The sequence below is a fragment of the Taudactylus pleione genome, unplaced genomic scaffold (assembly GCF_031769625.1).
Source record: "Taudactylus pleione unplaced genomic scaffold, aTauple2 ptg000147l, whole genome shotgun sequence".
In the NCBI taxonomy this organism is placed as follows: Eukaryota; Metazoa; Chordata; class Amphibia; order Anura; family Myobatrachidae; genus Taudactylus; species Taudactylus pleione.
In genome coordinates this window covers 4,994,809-5,006,373 of record NW_028284549.1, presented here as the reverse complement: position 1 = coordinate 5,006,373, position 11,565 = coordinate 4,994,809, and positions in this window count along the sequence as shown.

Sequence of the window (11,565 nt, the reverse complement as noted above, 5' to 3'; positions counted from 1 at the left end):
TTTTACAAAGTACACAAGCATATTAGTATTTTATGTAGTAAACCTCTTTGTGACTCCCAACTGTCTCTTTATATCGCCATAGTTTACAACTGTATCAGAGATATCCCATGTGTATTGTCATTCCTTTGCCTGGATATTAATTTGGTGATAGCCCAAATAGTCCAGGGAGGCGGCAAGAGCCTCTCGATTGCTTGATAACTGTGTTGGGTGGATACTAGAAATCCAGTTGATATCACCGGTATGGAAGATCAAGTGCAGGGCCGGTCCTGATCGGGTCCCCGCTGCCACCAGCACTCCTAGATGTCTGGTTCCTGCATCTCATGGTAACCTGCTGTTAGTACCAGGTAACACACTGGAGATAATAGTATCGCTCTGATGGTAAATTAATCAGTTGTTTCCCTCACTCTGAAGGTTCTCCCAAACCAAGGAGTAACAAGAATGTAAATAATAATAACATTTATAGGAAAAAGTTGATAAATGAACAAAACTGTTTTCTTCAGTAACCAGTTACCTAGCTCACTACAGCTACTACAGGGGCAGATTTACTCCCATAGCAACCAGTCCAGATTCTAGTTATCATTTTCTATTGTGTACTAGATAGATGATAGCCAGAATCTGATTGGTCACAATCAGTATCACCTCCACTTGTCCTTTTTAGAAGCATTAGTAACTATACCCCTTGGTCATGGAACATCCTCATTAAATTTGTATGTAAAAGTTTATAGTCTGCACATAAGTAATGGCTTGGGGCCTGATTCAGAGCCGCTCGTAAGCGGCCGCTCGTTCGTTCTGACCGATGTTCGCACATCTGCGCATGCGTACGGATTGTAATACGCATGCGCGAACCAGTCAGTGCGGCCGAAAATCGTTTGTTCGCAAAATAGCGAATGCCTGCTACTTTGAGTGACAGGATGAGGCGTATGTGGGTGGTAACAGGGGAAGGTGCTTGAAAACTGGGAGTGGAATTAAGAACTCAGGCGTGCTTAAAGGTAAAAACAGGCGTTTTATGGGTGTGCATAATTAATACAGCAGCGTCACTGACCACGTCATTTGGTTGTTTTATAGTCAGAACTGCTCGCAATATAGTGGTAGGAAAAACCAACCACAAGAATAGCGAGCAGTTCATACGCTGTTCGATGTACTCGATTAATCTATTAAATAGCGGACATGACGTATGGTGCGAGCGGCAAGGCGGCGTCTTTTTCAAAATTACGACCGCAAGTTTTGTTCGCTCGTTCAGACTTAGAGGCGTGAACAGACCGCAAAGAGCGAATGGTTCATTTGAATAGCCACCCATTTTTTTTGAACGAACGACCGCAAATAGCGAGCGGCTCTGAATCAGGGCCTTAATACATACTCTACTGGGCCATTCAGATTGTAGAGGATTTTTGTGCATGCCACATGTTTGCTTTCTAAAGATACCAGACTATACAGACCCATCGCAGAGTGATTGACAGGAAGTACCGTTTGGGGGAGGTGACAGGGGTAGTCGAAGAAATGCAGGCGGCCCAGTGCGTTTGAACGCCGTTACAGGGGCGTGCATAAATTAGCCACTACGATGACATACGTAGCTTGGGTGCTCACTGCGTACAGGAAAGTTTGCAATTTATAAGTGAGGTCTGACCTGCTGTAAACATGCGAGTGGCTTCGATGTTACCGATGTTTTGGCTGTATTTCAAGGTATTACGGATGTGCGAGAGGGGAAGTGGGCGTCTGCATGTTGTCCATGTGATTGCATACTTTCACAGCAGACCTGCGTACGCGATTGCAGCCACGATCGCATCTGCAATCCTTGCTGAATCAGCCCCATAATTAAGAGCCTATTTATTGTCATTTCCGGGCAAGCCCCTGAATATTAAGAATCCTTATCAACGCATATTGCAGCAATAAGGATTCAATATTAGTTTAAATGTATTATTGATAATCGCCGGGGCATGATCTCCCATAAGAGTCTATCCCAGCGATCAGGCAGAAGTAAAATGATTGCATCCACGTTTACCTTCTACCTACAGACTCCTCGCGGCAACTTCGCCAGTGCAGATTTTCAGATGCGTATGTGCGGCTTTTCAGCTGCGCCATGCGTAAAAAAGCCGGGATGTGCATTGGGACCTCTGCAGCCCAATGGAGAGGGATTGCAAGATCCCTCTCCAGCAGGACTGCCTCATTGCAGTCACAGGGGTTAACTCCAGCTTCGCTTGGCAGATCTTGTTAAATATCATCCCTATAGCAGACTATTAAGATTATAGTCTTCTTTGGGGATGTCTGCCGTGGAAGTTGGCGAACAGAAATCGGAAGACATCTCCGATTATCTCCTGCTCTTTGTGTTGGAACAGCTATGGGATACTTAATTCTGCCCTTAAACATCAGAAAACAGCAGTTTCTGTATATTTTAAAGGGCAAAATTGAAATTATTATACTTTATTTATATGGCGCGACAAGGGGTCTGCAGCATGAATAAAACAAGAAAAAAGTGACTCACAGAACAGAACCGTGCAGGACATGGACAAGGTTTATAAACATGGCTGCATCCGCGGTCATAGTACCCAAATACACAGCAGGGCAGTCGATCCCAAAGGTTAGGTTGTTGTCTTTGGGGAGGAGATGATGGTATAAGGCCCTATTCATCAACACTTAGGGCCTGATTCAGACCCGTTTCGATATCTGCGTACGCTCGCTAGATGCGTATGCAAATTTGTCAAAGTGACGCCATGGGAAGCGATCGCTTGCCACGGCATAAGCACGCCCACCGTGTCTTAGCGAGCGGCCACTTTGTGTATGCGTACGTCCAATCGCACAGGCAGAGCCGCCCACCAGCAACACATCATCTCCAGGAAGTGTATTAAAACAAGGGGTGTGCACCGGCCACTTTTCGTGTTTTGGTTTTGGATCTGGATCTTTCTTCATGTTTTGGATCTGGATTGGTTTTGCCAAAACCACCCTTCCGTGTTTTGGGTTCTGGGTTTTGTGTTTTGGATCTGTATTTTTTTTTAAAAAAGCATAAAAACAGCTAAAATCACAGAATTTGTGTGTTTTTCTGCTCCTATGCTATTATTAACCTCAATAACCTTAATTTCCACTCATTTCCAGTCTATTCTGAACACCTCACACCTCACAATAGTGTTTTTCTGTCCAAAAGGTTGCACCGAGGTAGCTGGATGACTATGCTAAGCGACACGAGTGGGTGGCACAAACACGTGGCCCATCTAGGAGTGACACTGCAGTGGCAGACAGGATGGCAGTTTGAAAAACTAGGCCCCAAACAGTACATAATGCAAAGAAAAAAAAGAGGTGCAAGATGGAATTGTCCTCCCACCCACCCTTATGTTGTATAAACAGGACATGCACACTTTAACAAACCAAACATTTCAGCGCCAGGGTCTGCCACACGACTGTGGCTGAAATGATTGGTTCGTTTGGGCCCCCACAAAACAAGCTGGCAATTAATCTGTCCCTGCACAAACTGGCTCTACGGAGGCAAGATGTCGTCCTCATCCTCCGATTTCTCACCCTCTTCAGTGTTGTGTACATCCTCATCCTCAGAGTATTAATTCGTCCCCGCTGGAATCCACAACCACAGGTCCCTCTGTACGTTCTGGAGGCTGGTCTCCCTGGAAGAGTTGATAATTCATTTTATGAACATCATCTTCTCCACATTTTGTGGAAGCAACCTCCTACGCCTTTTGCTGACAAGGTTCCCGGCTGCACTAAACACTCTTTCGGAGTACACACTGGAGGGGGGGCAACTCAGGTAAAATAGAGCCAGTTTGTACAGGGACCTCCAAATTGCTTCTTTTGCCTGCCAGTACAGGTACGGACTGTCTGACATGCCTACTTGGATGCTGTCACCGATGTAATCCTTTAACAGACAGACGCACGCTTGTCGCTGCTGCTTTAAGGATGCAGGTGCGGCTACAGCCCACACATTTCACAAAGACAGAAAAAAAAAGTAGAATATTTTTATTGTTTGTGGAGCACACTTTGAGGGTTACACCACCCTTTAACAGACAGACGCACGCTTGTCGCTGCTGCTTTAAGGATGCAGGTGCGGCTACAGCCCACACATTTCACAAAGACAGAAAAAAAAATAAGAATTTTTTAATTGTTTGTGGAGCGCACTTTGAGGGTTACACCACCCATTAACAGACAGACGCACGCTTGTCGCTGCTGCTTTAAGGATGCGGGTGCGGCTACAGCCCACACATTTCACAAAGACAAAAAAAAAAAGAATATTTTTATTGTTTGTGGAGCACACTTTGAGGGTTACACCACCCTTTAACAGACAGACGCACGCTTGTCGCTGCTGCTTTGAGGATGCAAGTGCGGCTACAGCCCACACAATTCACAAAGACAGAAAAAAAATATATATTTTTATTGTTTGTGGAGCGCACTTTGAGGGTTACACCACCCTTTAACAGACAGACGCACGCTTGTCGCTGCTGCTTTGAGGATGCAAGTGCGGCTACAGCCCACACAATTCACAAAGACAGAAAAAAAAAGAATATTTTTATTGTTTGTGGAGCGCACTTTGAGGGTTACACCACCCTTTAACAGACAGACGCACGCTTGTCGCTGCTGCTTTGAGGATGCAGGTGGAATCTAGACGGGATTTGAAACCGGGGACACACTACCTCCATCAATTGTCTAAATCCCACTGCACTAATGGCGGATACCGGACCCACGTCTAACACCAACATAGCAGTCAAGGCCTCAGTTATACGTTTTGCTTCAGGATGACTGCTGTCGTACTTCATCCTCATCGCTAGGGACTGTTGGAGGGTCAATTGTTTAGTAAAAGTGGTGGTGTTCCTACTTCCTCTCAACTCCCAGCAGCAGCAACAGCACTAGGAGGAAGTGGTTCTTGATCTTTCCCTATTTTATTTTTATCGGAGAAAGTTTGGTCCTCCATTTATGTTATATTGATATATACGTGCGGCTAAAGCGCACACAAACAAAGAAAATATTTTTTTATTTTTGCTGGAGAGTAGTGCACTTTGTGGGTTACACCACCCTTTAAGAAATGAGCCAGCCGGCTCTTTACTTATGGGACACAGGCGCACGTTTGGCGCTGCTCCTTTGTTGATGCACGTGCAGCCACAGTGCACACAATTCACAAACACAGAAAATATATATTTTTTTGGTTTGGACTGGAGTGTACTTTGGGGGTTACAGCACCCTTTAACGGTCAAGCCAGCCGGCCCTTTACTTATGACACAGGCGCACGCTTGGCACTACTTTGTTAATGCACGTGCGGCTACTGCGCACACAATTCACAAACACAGAAAATATTTTTTTATTTGGTTTGGAGTGTACTTTGGGGGTTACAGCACCCTTTAACGGTCAAGCCAGCCGGCCCTTTACTTATGACACAGGCGCACGCTTGGCACTACTTTGTTGATGCACGTGCGGCTACTGCGCACACAATTCACAAACACAGAAAATATTTTTTTTTTGGTTTGGACTGGAGTGTACTTTGGGGGTTACAGCACCCTTTAACGGTCAAGCCAGCCGGCCCTTTACTTATGACACAGACGCACGCTTGGCACTACTTTGTTGATGCACGTGCGGCTACTGCGCACACAATTCACAAACACAGAAAATATTTTTTTATTTGGTTTGGAGTGTACTTTGGGGGTTACAGCACCCTTTAACGGTCAAGCCAGCCGGCCCTTTACTTATGACACAGGCGCACGCTTGGCACTACTTTGTTGATGCACGTGCGGCTACTGCGCACACAATTCACAAACACAGAAAATATTTTTTTATTTGGTTTAGAGTATACTTTGGGGGTTACAGCACCCTTTAACGGTCAAGCCAGCCGGCCCTTTACTTATGACACAGGCGCACGCTTGGCACTACTTTGTTGATGCACGTGCGGCTACTGCGCACACAATTCACAAACACAGAAAAAATATTTTGTTATTTGGTTTGGAGTGTACTTTGGGGGTTACAGCACCCTTTAACGGTCAAGCCAGCTGGCCCTTTACTTATGACACAGGCGCACGCTTGGCACTACTTTGTTGATGCACGTGCGGCTACTGCGCACACAATTCACAAACACAGGAAATATTTTTTTATTTGGTTTGGACTGGAGTGTACTTTGGGGGTTACAGCACCCTTTAACGGTCAAACCAGCCGGCCCTTTACTTATGACACAGGCGCGCGCTTGGCACTACTTTGTTGATGCACGTGCGGCTACTGCGCACACAATTCACACAGAAAATCTTTTGTTATTTGGTTTAGAGTGTACTTTGGGGGTTACAGCACCCTTTAACGGTCAAGCCAGCCGGCCCTTTACTTATGACACAGGCGCACGCTTGGCACTACTTTGTTGATGCACTTGCGGCTACTGCGCACACAATTCACAAACACAGGAAATATTTTTTTATTTGGTTTGGACTGGAGTGTACTTTGGGGGTTACAGCACCCTTTAACGGTCAAGCCAGCCGGCCCTTTACTTATGACACAGGCGCGTGCTTGGCACTACTTTGTTGATGCACGTGCGGCTACTGCGCACACAATTCACAAACACAGAAAATCTTTTGTTATTTGGTTTAGAGTGTACTTTGGGGGTTACAGCACCCTTTAACGGTCAAGCCAGCCGGCCCTTTACTTATGACACAGGCGCACGCTTGGCACTACTTTGTTGATGCACTTGCGGCTACTGCGCACACAATTCACAAACACAGAAAATATTTTTTTATTTGGTTTGGACTGGAGTGTACTTTGGGGGTTACAGCACCCTTTAACGGTCAAGCCAGCCGGCCCTTTACTTATGACACAGGCGCGCGCTTGGCACTACTTTGTTGATGCACGTGCGGCTACTGCGCACACAATTCACAAACACACAAAAAATATTATTTTTTTAGCACTTGGGGGGAGCACCCCTGATGGACAGAGCACCCCCTGGACAACACTACAGCACCCCTTTAGGACTGGGACACTGCACAGGACTTTGGAGTGGACACAGCCCCTATAGAGAACTGACTGCACAACACAGTCCAGCCAGCCCCTATGGACTTTGAAGTAGTGGACACAGCCCCTATTAACAACAGCAGCACAGCACAACACAGCCAGCCCCTATGGACTTTGAAGTAGTGGACAACAGCAGCGCAGCACAGCACAGCACAACACTACTCTGCACTACACTACACTACACTACACAGCCCAGCCAGCCCTAACTCCCACCCTCCCTCTTCACTGTCCACAGCCGAGTGAGAAAATGGCGCCGACGCGGGTACCTTATATAGGATCCAAAACCCGCGAGACCCGGAAGGCGGGATGATGACGTTTTGCCTCGATTTCAGATCCGAGTCAGGCGGGAAAAGTCGAGCCTGACTCGGATCGGCCTCGGATCGGGGGGGCTCGGGGGGGGCTCGGATTTCAGAAATCCGAACCCGCTCACCCCTAATTAAAACATTGGTACATCGAGCACCATCGGATGTGAACGCAGTGCTTGAGGTTGCTTTACCCTACCACAAGCGTTGCGAGGAAATCAGTGTAAAAAAATGGCAAGTGACGTGTACTATGATGCTGCCTGTTAATTATGCACGCCTCTAAGACGGCGTTGAAACACTCAGGCACACCTGCGTTCGCATCTCCAACCCCCCGTTATTAGTGTCCTCCCCCTGTTACCACCCACGAACGGCCTCTCCTGTCACTCATTACCCCTGGGCTGCCTTTGCTGGGCGAGTGAGAGGGATGCGATCGCAGTGTGTAGTTCACACACGCGCAGAACGAAGTGTGCACATGCCCGTACGCAGAACATCGGGCCGCTTGCGAACGCACAGCGCGAGCGGCTCTGAATCAGGCCCTTAATTTTCACCTGCTTTTGTATAAATTAACATTTTCACATACTTCTGTATAAATTAAGTGTCAGGGCCATTCATCAAGTTCGGAACTTGGTAGTGTTACTGAACGCCAACCTGGCATCCAGCCCCCGATAATCTTCACAGGCTGCCATTTACATAGCAGTCTCTGCAGCCAGCAGAGGGATAAATTCAGATATCTCCCTGCTGTATCTACAAAACTCCGGGAGCTGAGAGATCCGGCTACGTCCCTCCTAAGCCTGCCCTGCAGGACACCACAGCCCTGTGTCTCCAGACCACACTGCCTCCGGCTCTGACTCACCTGCTCAGCTCCTCCTCCCATCCAGGTTCCACGGCGCCGCGGCGGGTAGGGAGAGGAGACAAGAGGATGCGGGAGGGGGGGGGTGAGGACAGAGTGGGCACCAGGGAAAGGATTGCGGAGAGAAGAGATGGCACAGAGGACAGAGGAGAGGAAGGGGGGACACACAGTAGCACTGATGAGATGATTTGGGGGGTTACACACAGCAGCGGGGATAGCTGGGGGCACAGGCGGCAGGCAGGGGGCACGGACCGCAGCGGGAAAATACATAGGGACATGGCAGGTGTAGGGGTAAAAATATAACTTTTCCAAAAACCTGACTCCACAAAAAGAGCAGCTTTTCGGAAGTGATACTTTAGGCAATGAGGCATGATGAATACCTCCGAACATTATTATTTTTTTAACTCACAGAGGGACCTATTCATCAACCGATAACTGGCCCGGTAACCGGGCCATTCTTCATTAGGGGTCAGATAGGACCCCCCGGGTATTCAGCAAACTCCGAAAACTGAAAGTTTTCGGAGTTTGCTGCCGAGAACAAGCGCCATCTTCAGACGGTGCTTGTTCTCGGATTCCCGCTGCTTCCTATGGGAAGGAGTTCCAGGGATGCGAAGAGGGATCCCTCCGCCGCCTCCTCACTCCCTCCCGGCGGCTTTGCGCATGCGTGACCCGTGGTCACGCATGCGTTACCGGGACGACGGGGAGCAGGTAAGTAACGCAGCTACAGAAGTAGCTGCGCTACTTTCCTCGGGGGCAACATGCTTTTAGGAGCAGATGTCCCCTCACCGGAGCAATAATGAATTACTCCTGTGTCAGGTTTCCCCCGCTGCGAGTTGGATACTAAAGTATCCCTCGCAGCAAGTTCTAAACTTCATCATCGGAGGCCATACGGCCTTCGATGATGAATAGGCCCCAGAGAGTTTAAAACATAATTATCACTAGGGTTAATTATGTAGTGATGAATAGACCCCTAAGAGAGGGAAGGAAAAGCACATGAGGGATGAGAGCCCTGCTCGTGAGGGCTTACAGACTAAAGGTCCCTTAGTGACAGGATCTACAAAATAATGGTTCATATTTTGAGAAGTTGCAGAACTATTAATCTTTAGTATTAATTTGCTACTATTATTTCAGCTGTAATACTGCACTGCACAGCCATGCGTGGCAGAAAGGAAACTGAAATCGGCATTTCTCCATTGTGTAATGTTTCATGCTGGTTTCTTTATCTTTTGGGGCATGTTTATTAAGCGGCTGTAACGAGAATCTAGACTTTGGAATATGAAAGCACCATTAATGTTTTACTCATTAGAAAACAGTGCGATGGCACCGTGCGAGGCGACAGGGGATCCGTCATCTGACATATCGGGCGGTCTGCACACGTGGTCCGTTCGGGTGGCCTAACGCCTGATATGCCTGCTCCCCCCCTTTCTCACCCACATAGCAATCCATGGGATCGCACATCGCATCCCCTGATCTTATGGTTCTGCAGTAAGATCAGGGGGTTCGATGTACGACCCCACTGGAGCGCGCTCGGCCCGACATCAGGGCCATACACTGTGCGATATAGCAGGCAAATCGCACCAATCAGTCGGATCGCCTGTTTTATCGCCCCGTGTATGGAAGTCTTAAAATAGTGAGGTGTTTATGGCAAATGAGATAGTCCTAAATGCTGCGGTATGAGCTGTAGGCCTGATTCAGACCCGCACGCAAGCGCTATGCGTGCGGGTCTGAATATGAAAGCCGGCTCCGTCGTGCGCATGCGCGAGACTCGGATAGCGACGGGCAAGCCGTCGCTCCGGGTCTCGCACCAAAGGGGGCATGCTGTCGATGTTGAGTGACAGCACGCCCCCTTTGGTGGGCGGGCCGGGGGCATGGCTGCCCAGACGGAGGCATTCCCATGGGAACGCCTACTGTCTAGGGCCGGCCCCACTGACATTACAAGTGATGTCAGTGGGAGTGTTTTTGGGTCTGGGGCTTACGGCAACGAGACCCTACCACAAGGGTCTCGTCACAAGCCCGATGGTCGCAATGGTCTTGACCATCGCGACCATCTTTTTGGCCGCTCGCTATAGCTGTGGGTGGTCACCCACAGCTGTGCGAGTGGCCAGGAGGCCGCTCTGAAAAAAAAAGGACGGCCCTGATTCAGAGCGAGCACTCTGTCAGAGCGTCCGGCTCTGAATCAGGGCCTGTCTGCCCTATCAGAAGGATGGGCAATCATGTATTGAATAAGGAGACAGATACTGTAACACTGAAAATTCTGTTATGGGGAATATACTAAAGTATTCATATATTAGTGGGAAAATTAATAATAATAAATAAATTAATTATATTAAAGGGACAATATTAATTCTTAATAGGTGTTTAAGATATATATTTTTTTTATTTATTTTTTTTAAGATTTGGCCTACAGTTATTATTTTATAATGTGGGCACAATTTATGTAACTATAATACATTTTTCTCCCATCATAAAAACGATTTTAAACTAAAGTAACACCAACTAACAATATTTCCCCTTTAATATCATTAATAAATAATATGAACAGTAACTTATATAGGGCCAACATATTGCGTTGAGCTTAACAAGTGGGATTGCTCTCTTCATAAAATCCAATATTAATTTTCCACCTACGTAATAGTTTTCTAAAACAGAATTTCCCCCATTAGAAAATTACCCATTTTAATTGGCCTCCTTATTAAACACATAATTATTGCCCTCATTATAAGGAAGATCCTGATTGGCCGGATAGATGCTGCGGTTTTCCTGTGATTTTATGCTGCTTTTTAGATGGTTCGATCAAAGACGCTGACCAGTAAATTCCGCGGTTTTGTGCTTCACTTCTGGCACAGACTTTTATAATGGAATCCTGACCGTGAAATATGCGCCCTAGAACCTGATTCAGATGTGTTACTAATATTTGGGCAGCTTCGATTTTGTACGCAGTTGCCGTTTGAAAATATGCTAATGCTACACCTGTCTGGAAATGCGCTGAGACATCCACCGCCAGCCTCGCAGATCCAAGGAAGTGTGTACAAATACGGAGCAGTGGTCACAGAACCTACAATAATCGGCCATCTGAGTATGGTCGGGCAGAATGACCGCGGGAACTGAGACGCTGGCGCTATATTTTCAGCGTACGGGATCGCAGATGCAGGCAGATACATGCCCCGAAAATGTTCACGACCTGCCCGTGTTTTTGCAGCCGCTCCCTGTTACCTCCCACAAAATGGCCCCTGTCTGTCTATCACTTGAAACTAAATCCTCGCTACAACCGTAATGATCGCAATTGTAACGCTGCACGTGCACATTGCGGCTAAGATGGACGCGCAGCCCACCAATAATCTACTGCATCAATTTTGAAATAGCGTCCATATCTAAATGAAGCCCTTAGCATGACAAGCTTTGAACATACATGTTTCTGGGGTCTGTTTAGTAATGGGCTGT